Genomic DNA, 15,726 nt, shown 5'->3' with positions numbered 1-15,726 from the left:
GGAGTTCACGCTACGAAGTGATAGGTGAAGCCGGGTGAGGAAAGAGGGTGGATACATTGGGGAAAGGGGAGATTGAAAACTGGGAGGTGACAGGTGAGGAAAGAGGGTGGATACATTGGGGAAAGGGGAGATTGAAAACTGGGAGGTGACAGGTGAGGAAGGAGGGTAGATATGCTGGGGAAGGCGGAGTATTGAAAACTAGGATGTGATAGGTGAAGCAATTTGAGGAAAGAATGTAGATATGTAGGGGAAAGGGGAGATTGAAAACTGGGAGGTGATAGGTGGAGCCAGTTGAGAACTAGAGGTAGATATGTTGGGGAAAGTGCACCATTGAAAACTGGGGGCCATCGGAGAAGCCAGGTTAAGATAGAAGTTAGATATGCTGGGTCAAGGGGAATATTTGAGAGGCTGGGCGGTGATTGGTGGAAAAGGGTTGAAAGGCAGAAATTAGTTTGGAGGGGCGGGTTGACTAGAGAGAGGCGGTAAACATGCGAGGAAAGGTGAAGACGCAAGAGGGAATACCAAACGGAGAATTAAAACAAAGAGAGGAGAATGGAGAAGTTACCGGGTTAGAGAAATCGATGTTCATTCCATCAGGTTGAGGGCTACCCAGACGGAATATGAAGTGTTGCTCCTCCATCCCGAGCGTGGCCTCATCGTGGCAGTAGAGGAATCCATAGACCAACATGTCAGAATGGGAATGGGCAGTGGAATTAAAATGGTTGAACCATTGGGAAATCCTACTCGTTGCGGACGGAGCAAAGTTGTTCGACAAAATGTTTCCCCAATCTATCTTGCGTCTTGTAGTTGTAGATGAGGCGATATTGGGAGCACCGGATACAGTATATGGCCCAGAGAAACTCACAGCTGAGGTGTTTCCTCACCTGGAAGGACTGTTTGGGATTCTGAATGATGTGATGGAGGATGTGAATAGGCAGGCACAGCACTTCTTCCGTTTGGATAAATGCCAGAAGGGAAATCACTGGGAGTATGTAGTCGTGGCCGAATTGTTTCGCAATGCACCCGGAATCCATTGGAATTTCCTCGCGCAGCTTCGAGTCCTGACTACGGTGTAGTTCCAACATTTTCTGTTTGATATTGTCTCTCTCTGATTCAAACCAGTCATGTAGATTGTGAAAAACCGGGTCCAGCCCAGCAGCGATTGTCGGTCACGTTCTACAACGCAGAATTGAACCCTTTATTCCTACTTTCCACAAAACTTGTCTCTGCGGCGCATCAGTGAGCGCGTCCGGCTGTTAACCGACAGGCTGGCGGCCAATGATCCGGCAGATTTGTTTCTGTTGTGTTTCATTGGCAGCTGGGAAACGCTGCGCTGAACGAAGGCCGGGGCTCCCTACTGCGGCCGCGATGGGAATTTAAACTGTTATATTTTAGACACATGTACCGAGGTACAGTGAAAACCTTCTCGTTCATACTGTCCATAGAAACGAAATCATTACGCAGTGCATTGAGATCGCACAAGGTAAAGCAACAACAGAGTGCAGAATAAAGTGTATCAGCGACGGGGGAAGCACAGCGCAGGGAAATAATAAGCTGCAGCATCATAACGAGGTGGATTGTGAGGTCAAACGTACAGCTTATCGTACTGAGAAACCATTCAGTAGACAGAACAGCGGGACTGAAACTATCCATGAGACAGTGTTACGTTCTTTCAGGCTTTTGGGCTTTCTGCCCGATGGAAAGAGGATACAACAGTCGTTTTTCAGGTAGGTAGGAAGTTTAAAAAATGCAAGAGTAAACCTCGTACGATGGCAATCGGAGGTAGTAATAGGGGACACAAATAGCGGAGGAACTTAATAAGCTTTTTTGCGTCTGTCATTTTATGTTGAGGATACCAGCAGTATGGTAGAAATTCCAGATGTGATCTGGACCAGATGAACTACACCGTGGGTTTATGAAAGAAATGGGTGACGATATCACGGAAGCGTTAATAGTGATTATTGAAGAATGACTAGGTTCTGGAATGGTTCAGACGACAGGAAAATTGAAAAAGTCATTTTAAGTTTACAAAAGACAGGATATTACGGACCGGTTGGCATAGATTTTATGTTGGGAAAATGCTGGAGTCCATTGGTAAGAATGTGCTTTCCCGCGTCTGATAAAATAGTCCGGCCAACATGATTTTCTTAAAGAGAAATCTGGCCACACAAATCCGTTGAAATTCTTTGGAGAACTAGCAGACAAGATCGAGAAAGTAGAGTCAGTGGGTATTGTTTACTTGGATTTTCAAAAGGCCTTTTTCAAGTGACGCAAAAAAGGTTGCTAAACAAAATTAGAGCTCATGGTATTGCAGGAAAGATACGAGAATCGAGAATATATTGGCGACTGGTGGGAGGTAGAGTCTGGGAATGAATATGGCATTTTGAGCCGTTTATCGGTAACTAGGTGTGTTCTGGAGGGGTCTCTGCCTTGTACCTTATCTGTCAATGATCTGGATGACGAAATCCATGGCTTTGCATCTGACAGAAAATTAGATGGATGGACCGGTAATACTGCTGAGGCAGGAAGTCTGCAGAGTGTCTTGGAGAATGGGCAACTAAGTGGAAGATGGATACAGAGTACGGTAATGTATGGTCAGGCACATTGATAGAATAAATAAAAATATGGACTATTTCACAAATCGGGAGCAAATCCGAAAATCAGACGTGCAAATTTGCTGGGGAGTTCTCGTGCAGGATTCCCTAAAAGATAAGTTGCAGGTTGAGTTGGTGGTAAGGAAGACAAATACAATTTTAGCATTCATTCCGCCAGGACTAGTATCTAAAAACAAGGTTATAATGAAGATGAATTGTAAGACATTGATCAGATTCATTTGGAGCATTGTAGACAATTGTGGGCCCATTTCTGATAACGGATGCGCTGGCATTGGAGTGGGCCCAGGGGAGTCTCACGGGAATGATCCCGGAATGAAACGGTGAAGCTACAAGGAGCATTTGACGGCTCTAAGCCTCTACTCATGGGAATTCAGATAAATGAGGGAGGATCTCATGGAAACCTATCAAATATTGAGCGGCCTGGATAGAGTGGACGTGGAGAGGATGTCAGTTCAGATTCTCTGACCATCAGCGTTGATGTTGAGCCCAATCGACCCGGGACATGGTGATGGGATCCCATGAAAAATGTCCTTCTGCCTCACTAGCTGTGTGGTAGCAGTTGTCATGGCCGAGTGATTAGGCGATAGACCAGAAGTTCATTGAGGTTTCACTGCGCAAGTTCCACTGCGGGAGAGGCGGGTCCTCTCAGAGTAATCCGTGTCCACGTAATTCCAAATTTCTTTAATCCTTCTACCAAAGTGATAATTGTGTCGCCATCTCGTGATGAAACTACGGAATAAGGAAAATAAAACTCTTTATTTTATTGCGCTTCAAAGGTCTTGTCATGAATTCAGGGCGTTCGCTGGGAATTCCATCGGTTGAGAAACTCTTGACATTCGAGAGATCATCTGCCGCCAACATGGACTAAACTGCTTTCCTGTTGAGCCGCACATCTTCACAATTCCAAATCTCAGGGTTCAGTGAGTGTGTGAAGGAATTAAATTATTCTAGTGAGTATCGGCGATCAATGCTTAATGTCTCCTGACTGGGCAAATCTAGTCACCCTTTGCCGCATCGGTATCCTTCCTCAGGTAGGGTCCCCTGACTGCTGGCAAGAGAGCGGGGATGTTTGGATCTGCCGTTCTCAGAGGGTGATAGAGGCAGATTCTACTAATGAATAATGATTCAACTATTCAAAACGTATTTATTTTCAGATTTGCCTTCATCCAGGCAGCCACAAAACAAGAAACTCGAATAACCCAATTAAAACAAAAACACTAAAAACCACTGCGCAGAGAAAGCGACAGAAGAAAAAAAAACACGTCATGCAAACAAGAGAAGCAAGCTAACAGCGTCTCGAAACAGACTGATAACAGATCTGGTCCCGGAGAATCCGGAGTAGGCCCAAATCCTCGGACCCCAGTTTTCACATCAGCAGGACAGAAAAGCACAGCAGCCAAATCTGCCGCGATCTTTTTGATTTTGTTATTTATTCAATTACATATACGGGATGCGATGTTAACGACACTTCCGGATACAATAAATTAACCCACCTAGGTGTGAATCAGCACATCGTAAGGTTCAAAATACCCAATAACAGTGTCCTCCGATAATCTCGGCTGCAGCTCAGCTGGTGTCCAGTGTTCGAACCATTGATGCTTGTCCCAACGAACTACCCAGAGGCAAAGAGAGAGAAGCCGGAAGAGACACAGTGGAAGAATAACTGAATGTGTGACAGCAGGGCCACTGAAACCGGACTCATTAAATAACGTAAAACACATTCACTGCTGACATGTCGTGAACGAGGCCTCCGGAAGGGTCGGAGCACAGAGACAATAACAGGACGGGGCAGGCGGTAGCAAGCACTGAATGACAGACAGAGTCACGGGCAGAGAGACACGCGAGGAAATAAATCACCAAACAGCAGCTCGTGAGGGGAACGATGTGACGTCAGCAAAGAATCGACAAATAAAAATGAAGGAAAAGAATGGGAAACGTCCACAACGGAGCAGCTCAGCACCACGTTCAGCCAACAGCAGAGTGGCGCAGCGGGAGCGCGCTGGGCCCATGATCGTCCATTCGGTAGAAACCAGCTCCGACTTGTCAAGTTTACCGCGGATTCGAGAATTGAAAACTTTGGGCACTCTGTAAACTAACTGGAGGGTTGAATGCATGGGATGGAGAGATCCGGTATAAACCGCGGCTGGATAGACTGCGGGCGCTTCCATGGAGCGCTGGAGATGACAGATCTTTGAAGATCATATCAAATTAACGGGGGCCGTTCAGAATAGTAGGAAACTGTCCTGACGTGTGTAAACCGAGACAGCATGAGAGGAAGAACTTCATGCAGATGGCGGCTGGAAACTGGAACCGTTGCCGGAGTGGATAGTGGAGGCAGGTATTCCAACAATAATAGAGAATTGCCTGGACGAGCACCTGAATCATCAAGGCACTGGAGGCAATAGCTGGTAAGTGAGTTTTTTTTTCTGGTGAGATTGGTTCTTGATTGTCAGCATCGACGTGGCGGGCCGAAAGGCCTGTTTCAGGGTTGCATGATTCTGTGATTCTATATTACATTTAAAGGGTTTAATGTAATCGCATATTGGAGACAGGGATCGCACAGGGTATAAATAAACAGAGAGCGATGAGTGGACTGAGAACACTCAGTGTGAACACATTATCCGACATGTTTTGCTGTGTCCTAGTTTGTTGTGAGAATCTGGTTTATAGTGACAGCAGGAAGCTGCACTGGTCGGTTCATCGGGAAAAATGTGAAAGATAGGAAATCCACCCTTGATCCACTGGACAGCCCAGGGTGAATAATATTTTTACACTCACTCTTCGCTTTAAATAGTTTCGGTAATCCGTACGCGAGTTGGCAGGTTAGGCCACTCGGACTCCAAAAGTCTGCACGGATCAGGTTCTGAGAGGTTTACATCTGATAGTTTCGATGAAAGGGTATTAAAAGTCGATTAGCTAGGATCATCGGAAATCGAACCTGCGTCAATTGCCTGGAAGACAGATACGTTCGCCGTTATATCACCATCGTTCCATCATCCTGAGGGAGACTCGGTGATGTATGATATTGGCTCGCACTGCTTTCTGAATCTGGTCACTCTGATGCAGTTCCTGTTATGTCAAGTTGTGCTCGCCATCCTCCCACAGACCGGGGATATAAAACACCCAGTGATTCACCCGGAATCGGACTGAAGTGAGTCAAATCCCTTCAAAATTCGAACAGCTACACGTCATTTCCCACCTGTCGCATTATAAAACCGGAATAATATATATTCGGATACCAAGACCAATTCCTCGTTAGTATAGTGGTTAGTATCCCCGCCTGTCACGCGGGAGACCGGGGTTCAATTCCCCGACGGGGAGATACAAATTTTCCTGCATTCTTCAAGGTGAATATTGTCTTAAAAAGACAAATATGGTGGACAAAGTATTCCTGACGAAGGGTCTCGGCCTGAGACCTCGACTGTACCTCTTCCTGGAGATGCTGCCTGGCCTGCTGCGTTCATCAGCAACTTTGATGTGTGTTGCTCAAAGTATTCGGTGTTGAAGCGACCACTCCACTGCAAATTGGGCACGTGGAATTGGAACATATTGATTGATGAAACTTTACTGAACACATTTGACAAATGTTATCCCATCCAAACCTTTTACAGTATTGGAATCCCAGTCAATATGTGAAAAGTTAAAATCAACTACAAACACATCTTGATATTTCCTAACACTGTATGTAATCTCTGTACAGATTTCGTCCTCTAAATCCCAGTGATTATTGTGGGAGGGGTCTACTACAGAGTATAATTAACATGATCATCCTTTTCTTTCTTTAGTTCCATCCATATCGCCTCCGTAGACAAGTCCTGCAGTACGTCCTCTCTAGGCACTAGTATGATATTTTTGTTGATGAGTTATGACATTCCTCCATTTTTAATATCATGGCACGAAAATTGGAAAGTCAGAACATTGAACTGCCAGTCCTAACCATGTTGTAACTAAGTCTCACTAATGGATAGCATGTATAGCACAGGAACATGCCCTTTGGCCCACAATGTAGTGCTGAACTAATTAAATTAATAGTCACATGACCAACTAAACTAATCCCTTCTGCAATCTGAATACTTCATATTCCCTTTCCCTCTCCAAATGGTCACCCAGCTAGCTGCCTCCTGTAACGTCGGTGTGCCTGACTCCCTATAACTCCTATCTATCAACCGTTCGGTCTTCTGAATGATCCAAAGGTCATCGAACTCCCGTTCCCGAATGTTATATGTAAGGAAATGCAGCCAGATGCAGTTTTCACAGGTGTAGCCATCAGGGATACGTGAGGTCTCCTTGCTTCTGACACCCAGAAAGTGGAGCACATCATAGCTCTGGGATCCATTCCTACTGTTCTACCTGTGCAATAAAGAAAGAGAACTTAAGAGACCTCACAGCCACTGCCTCCTTAAGCCAAAGCCTCAGTTCTTCACTCTGATACCAATCAGTCCCAAAATGGCTTCTCCGCTTGACTCAAACCTATTTTATTGGCTTTTGCCAATTAGTTATCTATTGAAATTATCAACTGATGAATACACAGCTGTGCCTCTTTTACTGTAAAGAAACAGTATCCCAAACTCACCTCCTTATATGGCTACTACGGCTTACTCTAAGGTGTTGTTTAATTTGAATTCACGGTCAGTACAGACATCCTGGGCTGAAAGGTATGTTCTTGTGTTGCGCTGTGCTCCACCAGTTACAGATGGGTAAAGATAACCAACTTAATAGGCAGATTTCAGCAAATCTGATGTCAGAAGGTGAACTGTGTAATAAAACGTGTAAAATGAATTCTGAGTTTGGAGTTTAGGGCGCTGGCGCCTAACAGCGACTCCTTTTCTTGAATCTTTGGAAACAGCTCTATTTCTACCTTTGATACTATTTTTATCTCTTTTCAAGGTTCCTTTGAAGACCGTGATCTGGAGTTACACGTTGATTTCAGTTCTTTGCAGGAATGGCACCCGCTGCACCGCCTCACGACCGGCTGCTTTTCGATGTGTCAAGAATGCGGCCTGAAAGACTAGCGATCCTTCAGGGTGCCGGGATTTCATGCCTCTGGAGGCAGGCGGATTCGAGGCTGGTGCCGCCGCAGAAAACTGGTGTGTCGTTGGATTATACGAAGATCCAAAACAGTGAGCTGGCTGCTGGCTGTGCGCCCAGAGACCTGAGATCTTTCGGCACAGAACTCGGAAAAAGCGACACTACAGATTTTTAACACCATAAATCGGCGAGTTGTTTTGTTATGTCCCCCACCCCGCTGTGAAACGGGGACACCTCCTTTTTCCTGACAGTATTTGGGAAAGAGAGAGAGCCCGGGGTATGTCGAATTACCGGGCGAACAAGCAGTCTTTGGGGAACTGCAAATCTGTGTCTTTACTGATGTTTTGATACACGCCTGAGTTCTCGGTGGGGGAGGGGGGTCGTCATTTTACTGCTGCTTTTGTATGCGAGGGGCAGCTGAGGGGCTTTGGGGTGCTAACATCTAACCGTCATTCATTCTTTAGTACACTCCTCTGTTTTTGTGGATGTTTGGGAAGAAAAATAATTTCAGGAAGTATATTGTATACGTTTCTCCGATATTAAATGTACCTATAGAAACCTAAAACTATGAAAGCTTGGGGGTCCTTATCTAAACGCAGGAAATATTTGTAACAGGATAGTGGAGTTGATAACTGTGTTTGATCTAACAGTTATTGCAGGGAGAAAGTTGTAGGGTGACGGGACTGGGAGCTCAGTATTCTGGGATATTCAGTGTTCTTCAGAAGGGAAAGGAGGAGTGTGCCCTTGTTCACTGCGTAGTGGAGAGGAATAGATGCAGATGTAGGGACAGTGGTGGGTAATGGGACTGTGTGGAAATAATGAAAAACAGGGAGAAGGTGATCCGAATACGAGTGGTCTCCATACACCCAGGGCGTTGTCTCTCAGTGGGACAAAGCACGACCGGGGAAATATCGAATGGAGGTGAGAAGGGAACTATGTTTGTCATCGGTGATTAATCTGTACATTGATTAAACTAATCAAAGTGGCAAGGTCCAGTCAAAGAGGAATTTGTGGAGAGCTGATGGTGTGTTACAGAACCTATCCAGGAGCCTGCCATTTTAGATGTGTTTTTTCCAATGAGTTTGTGCAATTAATAACTTGTGGTGAAGGATGCCGAGGAGCACGCAAACACAACATGGGAGAATTCCAGACCCAGTCTGATTGTAAACACTCAGGTCCAGAACCAATGTCAACCTAAATAAAGGCAGTTACACAGAGACACTGAGTTCAATAGACAGTCACTTACGTTGCAGCTTTATAAACCTGTTTAGGCTGCATTTGGAAGTTATGCGTTCAAATATGGTCCCTCCATTGTAAGAACACTAAAGAACATTTTTAAGGGTGGAGATGAGGTTTACAAGGATGCTCGTCAGAATAGAAGGCATATTCTATGTGGACAGTTGGACAAATTTGAGCTTGCGTTCTCTGGAGAAGTAGTGAGAGGAGGTGGGATGGAAGGTTATAGTTTTGAAAGACATGGCTAAACAGCCGGTACCTTTTCTCCAGGATATAAATCACCAGTAATAAATGGGGGCATTTACTGCAACAGGGTGATGTTCAGAGAACGTATTGTTGTTACACACAGAGTGGTGGATGATTGGAATGTGCTGCCAGGCATGGTGGTAGAGACAATTACAAAATAGGTGGTTAAGAGTCTCTTAGATAGGCACATGAATCTGTTGAGATAGCATGGATATGGACATTGTGTCGGCGAAAGGAATGAGTATAGTTGAGCCTTTACTTAGTAGCTTATTTACATCAGCACAACATTGTGGGCCGAAAGCCTGTTGCCATGTCGGACTGTAGTCTATTTTGAGTCAACATCACAACAGAAAATCTAATGGGACCAAAGACCAACATCAGCAGGTCCCAACAATACTGCAGTATTTAGGTGTGGGTGTGGGGGGTGGGGAATATGGTTTGGGAGGAAGTTTTGTAGAAAGGAACTGGCTGGAACAAAAGTGAAGACAGTGAAGTTTGTTAAAATACACCGTGTTCCAGTCAGCTCCCAGTGCAATGGAAAACCTCAAATGTCACTTCGTTGTTCAGGACCGGAAAACAGAAGTCATTGAAATGTCGATCTGTTCAGTTCACGTCTATTGTTGACAAGATGTTGCGATCTGTGATCAGTGCAGAAATAACAAGCCATTCAGAAATGGATAATGGTATAAAACCAAATCAACATAGTTTGGTCAAAGGTAACTAATGTTTGACAAACCTAACGGAGTTCTTCCAAGATATAACCAGCAGTGTTGATAGAGGGAACCTGCAGCTGTGCTGTGTGTGGATTTTCAGAAGGCATTTGACAAAGTCTCCCATGAAATGCTGGTGCACAATACCAGAGGTCACAGTGTTGGAGGAAGTGTGCTGACATCAAGTGAAGACTGATTATCACGTAAAGAACAATAATCAAACCGTGTCTCCACTTCCAGGGTGCTCGGAACTTGGGTCCCAAGATCCTTCTGCTCAGCAAATCTGTTAATGATCATTCCCTTGACAGTGTGCTGTCTTCTTGCATGTGCCCTCTCGAGAAGCAACAGCTCACATTTATCTGAGTAAAAGTCTGTCAGCCATTTCTCAGCCCCATCTGCAACTGAAAGATATCATGCTTTGCCATCATCTACACTACACTCAACTCCACCAATCTTGGTATCAGCAATAAACATACTAACCAATGCATCTGCACGTTCGTCCAGGTCATTATATATATATATAACAAACAATAGAGGCCTTTGCACACATCTCTGCGGAACAACACTTATTACAGACCTCCAGCACGAACAAGTCCTTTCATCCACTCTACTCTGTCTTCCGTGCACAAGCCAGTTCTGAGTTCAAGCAGCCAATTAGACGCCGATACCATGCATCGTAATCTTATCGTCTAGACTTCCATGAGGGATTTTGTCAAACGCCTTAATAAAATCCATGTAGACACCATCCTCTGCCGAACCCTCTTCAATACACTGTATCAAGTTGATTAGACCTGAACTGCCATGCAGAAAACTATGCTGGCTCTCCCTATTTAGGCCATGGGTTTGCAAATGTTCATATATACCCTTTCCGAAAATATTTTCTCCAATAATTTCCTGACAACTGACGTGGACTGACCAGTCTATAGTTCCCATAATTTACCCCTGTTCCGTTCTTAAACAAAGGTACAACATTAGCCATTCGCCAGCTCTACAGGACCTCGCCTGTGGCCAGAGTGGACAGAAAGATACTGGTCAAGGTCCCAACAATTTTGTCTCTTGCCTCCTCCAATAGCCTGGAGTAAATCTCATCAGACCCTGATGACTCATCAATTTTAATAATTATTTAGAGGTCCTACACTTCCTCTAACTCGACCTATTAATACACTCAGCACTGATCTCCTGGTTCACCATATAATTTTGCTTGGTAAATAATGAATCAAAGTATTTATTACGTATCTCACTCACATTCTCTCCATCCAAACATTTTTTCTCCCTTTATTCTTGATTGGTCCCACCCTCTCCCTAGTTATCTTCTTACTCCTGATGTATGTCTAGAATGTTTTGGCATTCACCTGAATCCTTCTTGCCAATAACTTTTCTTGGCTTCTCCTGACTTTCCTAATTCCCTTCTTCAGTTCTTTTCTGGTTTCTCATGTGATTTGTTTGATCTAATTTTCTGACTCTTAACGTGTTTTTCCTTTATCTTCTTGTCTAAATTCATTTCCCTCTCTTGATACCCAAGGTTCTCTTATCTATTAATCCTTGTACTACCTTCTAACAATAACATACCTTTCCGGTACTCTGTGTGATTAACCATTAAAAACCCTTCCTTGCCAGAGAAAAGGAGTTCCCAATTAAATCTTCTTAGTTCCTGCCAAATACCTCGTAATTTTCCCAACTCCAGTTTAAAATCTCATCACAAGGAACATACATATCCTTATCTACAGCTATCCTGAAAGTTAAGTAGTTGTGATCACGGATCCCTAACTGTTCACCCACTGGAAGATCAGTTACCTGGCCAGGCTCATCACCCAACACCAGATCTAGCACGGATCTTCCTCTCATTGCACCGTCCACATATTGATTTAAGAAACCTTCCTGAAAGAATTTAACAAATTCTGCCCCATTTAAATCCGTTACACTAAGATGGTACCAGTTTAAATTAGGGAAATTCGAACCACCCTCACCACCTACCATCACAGTAACACTATTATTTTTACACATTTCCTTAACCTGAATATATATCTGTTCGTCAATGTCACGGTGGCTATTTAGTATCTGTAGTACAATCCCATCAATATGATTACAGCCCTCTTACTCCTGAGTTTCCACCAACATCGACTCAGTGTCTGACCCCTCCTTTATGTCTCCCCTGAGTACAGCTGTGATATTATCTATGATTAGTAGTGCAACTGCCCCCTCTTTTACCTCCTTACTAACTTTTCTGAAACTTCAAAAACCTGGTACATTAATCACCTATTCATGCCCATCTCTCAACCAGGTTTCTGTAATGGCCACAACGTTGTATCTTCATATACTGATTCATGCTCTAAGTTCATCATATTTACCCGTAATAATCCTAACATTGAAATACACACACTTCAAACACTCAGTCTCATCATACCTGTTAATTCGGTTTTCCCTATCAATACGTTCCGACATCTACCTTCCTGTCCAATTCTTCACATGCTGATCTGGTGATCCAGATCCCTGCAACCTGCATCACAAGGTTAAAATCACACTACACCCTCCCCCCCCACCCACCTCTATCCCCCTCCCCCACCACCGAGTAGCATTCGTCCCTCTTGTACAGATCATACCTTCCCCAGAGAAGTTTGTCATGATTCAAGAACTTGAAACCCTGCCAACCTTCACCATCTCCTCGCCCACTCATTTATCTCTGTTATCATCCCATTGATACCTGCACTCGCCCGAGACTCCGGGAGTAATCCGCAGATTACTACCTTGGAGGTCCTTCTCTGGAGCTTCTTTCCTAACTCTATATACTCAGGGTGGGATCTCTTCCCGTTGTTTGACGATGTCATCGGTGCCAATTGGCACTACGACCTCTGGGTGTTCATCCTTCCCCTTGATAAAATCCTGCAGCTGCACCTATATACCCTGCATCCGAGCACCCGGGAGGCAACACACCATCCCGATGTGTCTTTTGTGGGCACAGTATCTCCTGTCTGTCCCCACTAACTACTAGCCCCTTATCACTACCACACTGCCTGACTTTTCCCATCTGCTGTGTCTCAGAGCCAGCCACAGTGCCACTGCTGCTTCTGAGACCAGATCGGTCATCACCCCCACCCAAAGAGGAATGCTTGTTTCCGAGGGGTATACCCAGAGGGGAACAACCAGGATTTCTTAGTCTCGTTTTGAACTTAAACAATTTTGTAGAATCGTGTACAGGCAAAAGTTCAGGCAAATAGTGTCAGTGGACTCGGTCTGACTGTCTGAGGACCTTGCTTAAAAACCGTGATGCTCTGATATCGAAGGTCACAGGCTTCGTGTTGGATGGTGGGAATAAAAGATGACGGCACTGATTTCCTTCCATACACAAAACGCAACCTGGATGGTGCATTGATTGGCCACTAGATCCTGCCCTTTGTGTATATGGTTGACAACAAGAGGAAAGCGGCAATGGGAGGCAGGGAAGTTTATCTGGTCAGGATCCGGGCCATATCCACAACAATTATGTCCTTCTGAGACTGAGCCCCAGTTCACGGTTAGAATGCAAATTTTGCTCTTGGATGAGGAGCAGAGTGAGTTAGTACCAGATTCCAGGAGCATCACTCGCCAGTTCCGGGACCAGTGCTGTTGTTCCTCTGCGGTTGGCTGGGAATATTTTACTAGAAACGTGATTACACACACAGAGTGCGGTTCCGCCATTGCGTTCTGTTCTGGGGCTGGGGAGGAACACCTGATTAGTCCACTGGGGAACAGCAATTTGGTCGTGGCGAGTCCTGAGGGAATATGCTACTTTGGCACTAGGTGTTTAGATCTCCCACGCAACACGTTCAAATGACCAGACCTTGCTTCTTTGCTGATATAACCATATAATAATTACAGCACGGAAACAGGCCCACTCGGCCTTTCTAGTCCGTGCCGAACTCTTACCTTATCCTATTACCACCGATCTGCACTCTGCCCATGACCCTCCATTCCTCTCCTGTCCATATATCTATCCAATTTAACTTCAAACGACAACATAGAACCTGCCTGAACCACTTCTGCTGGAAGCTCATTCCACACAGCTACCACTCTGAGTAGAGAAGTTCCCCCTCATGTTACTCCTAAATTTTGTCCTCTAATTCTCAACCCATGCCCTCTTGTTTGAATCCTCCCCACTTTCAATGGAAAAAGTCTAACCACGTTAACTCTATCAATCCTTCTCATAATTTTAAACACCTCTATCAAGTCTCCCCTCAACCTTCTACACTCCAAAGAATAAAGACCTAACTTGTTCAACCTTTCCCTGTAACTTAGGAGATGAAACCCAGGCAACATTTTAGTAAACCTCCTCTGTACTCTTTCAAATTTATTGATATCCTTCCTATAATTCGGTGACCAGAACTGTACACAATACTCCAGATTTGGCCTTACCAATGCCTGATACAAATTCAACATTACATCCCAACTCCTGTACTCAACGGTCTGATTAATAAAGGCCAGCAAACCAAAAGCTTTCTTCACCTGATCTCAATGTCCCTTTACCCATGGTCACTGGAACTCTCAGCTTCTGCCTACTCATCCTGCACAAGGGCAGAATTCAGCTCTCGTCCAACCACCATCTTGTACAGAGCGACAGACAAGGTCTGAATGGCATTCTGAAATATTGACAGATCGTTCCCGTTAACATATGAAGTAATATTGCAATAGTATTCGTCTTGGGTGACTTCGTTTTCTTCGAGCGAAGGAAGGTAAAAGTGATGTCTGAGATTTTAAAGATTCATGAAGGTGATCGCTGGATAATGCGAAACTGTTTAAATCTAGAGGGTACATGTCTATGAGGAAGTCAGGCGATGCAGGCGGAGAATCTAAGCAAGGTCAGAGGATACATTTACCGATGATGGTTTAGTTCAGTCGGTCAGTCAGAATCGATGGATACTTGACGTCATTGGGTGAAGGTACTAAATGCCAGAGCAGGGAGTTCAGCTGGAACTATAGAAACACAAGTCTGGCCAAACCTCAAGCATTGTGTACAGTCCAGGTCATTACATCACAGGGACATTAAAACCGACATTAAAATTAGGAGGAGGAATCCCCACTTTGTTCTGCATTCTCTTGTCGCACGAGATGTGGAAATAATCTGTATTCGCAGACCGCAAGATCTTTTCTCACTGTGCCACAGTACTGGACCTATTTATCCATAGTCACTGGAAGAATTAAATAGACTCCAATAGTGTAAATTAATAATCATTTGTATACAAATACATTGTGGGCCGATGGTCCCATTTCCGACTCAATGAGTTTTGAAGTACTAATCCAATATCACCGGCTTCATTCAAACTCTCACTCTGTAGAATCAATTACACTGTCAGCTGGAGGTGGTTTAATATAGTTGTGGAAAACGTAGTTTCAACAAAAAAAAATGCCGACTCAGTGCCAGAGTTATGGAACAAAAAGCAAAACGAATTTCATGTCTGCGCGCATGCGCGGCGAAGAAGGAGCTGAAGGACTCAAGGACAGTTCAAAATTAGAAACTGCTGGGACAGAGATGAGGGGTCGGTCGAATCCGTTTATTGGTTAATGATTAGCCAACATAAACGTGAGATCTGTAAATGTGGCTGCTCCGTGACGAAGCTCAATCATTGTGGTTAAAGCTCCTGTGATCCTGTCCCGGGGAAAGTGCGGTCTCTCCAAATGTGTCACTCGCTACCTGGTGGGAATGGCAGCGGCCGATCACCTGGTCGTTATCTTCGATCCACTGCTTAGGTGGACTGCTCGGATTTATGTTCCCCGATCATTCCTGCGAATAACTCCTGTGTGCAGACTCGCTGTATGGTTGGTTGCTGCGAGCACTGTGAGCTCAGTCTGGCTGACTGTCGCTTTCACCGTCGATCGATTTGTGGCTATTTGCTGTGAGAAACTGAAAACAAAATATT

General features: G+C 44.6%; 1 non-coding gene across 1 annotated transcript; it reads left to right on the top strand.

The window, feature by feature from the left end:
* Positions 1 to 5,864: 5,864 nt before the first annotated feature.
* Positions 5,865 to 5,936, top strand: trnad-guc (transfer RNA aspartic acid (anticodon GUC)). The gene has a single exon. It is a non-coding gene; the product is annotated as a tRNA-Asp (tRNA).
* The last annotated feature ends 9,790 nt before the right edge of the window (positions 5,937 to 15,726 follow it).

The sequence above is a fragment of the Mobula hypostoma genome, chromosome 30 (genome assembly GCF_963921235.1).
Source record: "Mobula hypostoma chromosome 30, sMobHyp1.1, whole genome shotgun sequence".
Lineage (NCBI taxonomy): Eukaryota > Metazoa > Chordata > Chondrichthyes > Myliobatiformes > Myliobatidae > Mobula > Mobula hypostoma.
This window is presented reverse-complemented; position numbering and strand designations above follow the sequence as displayed.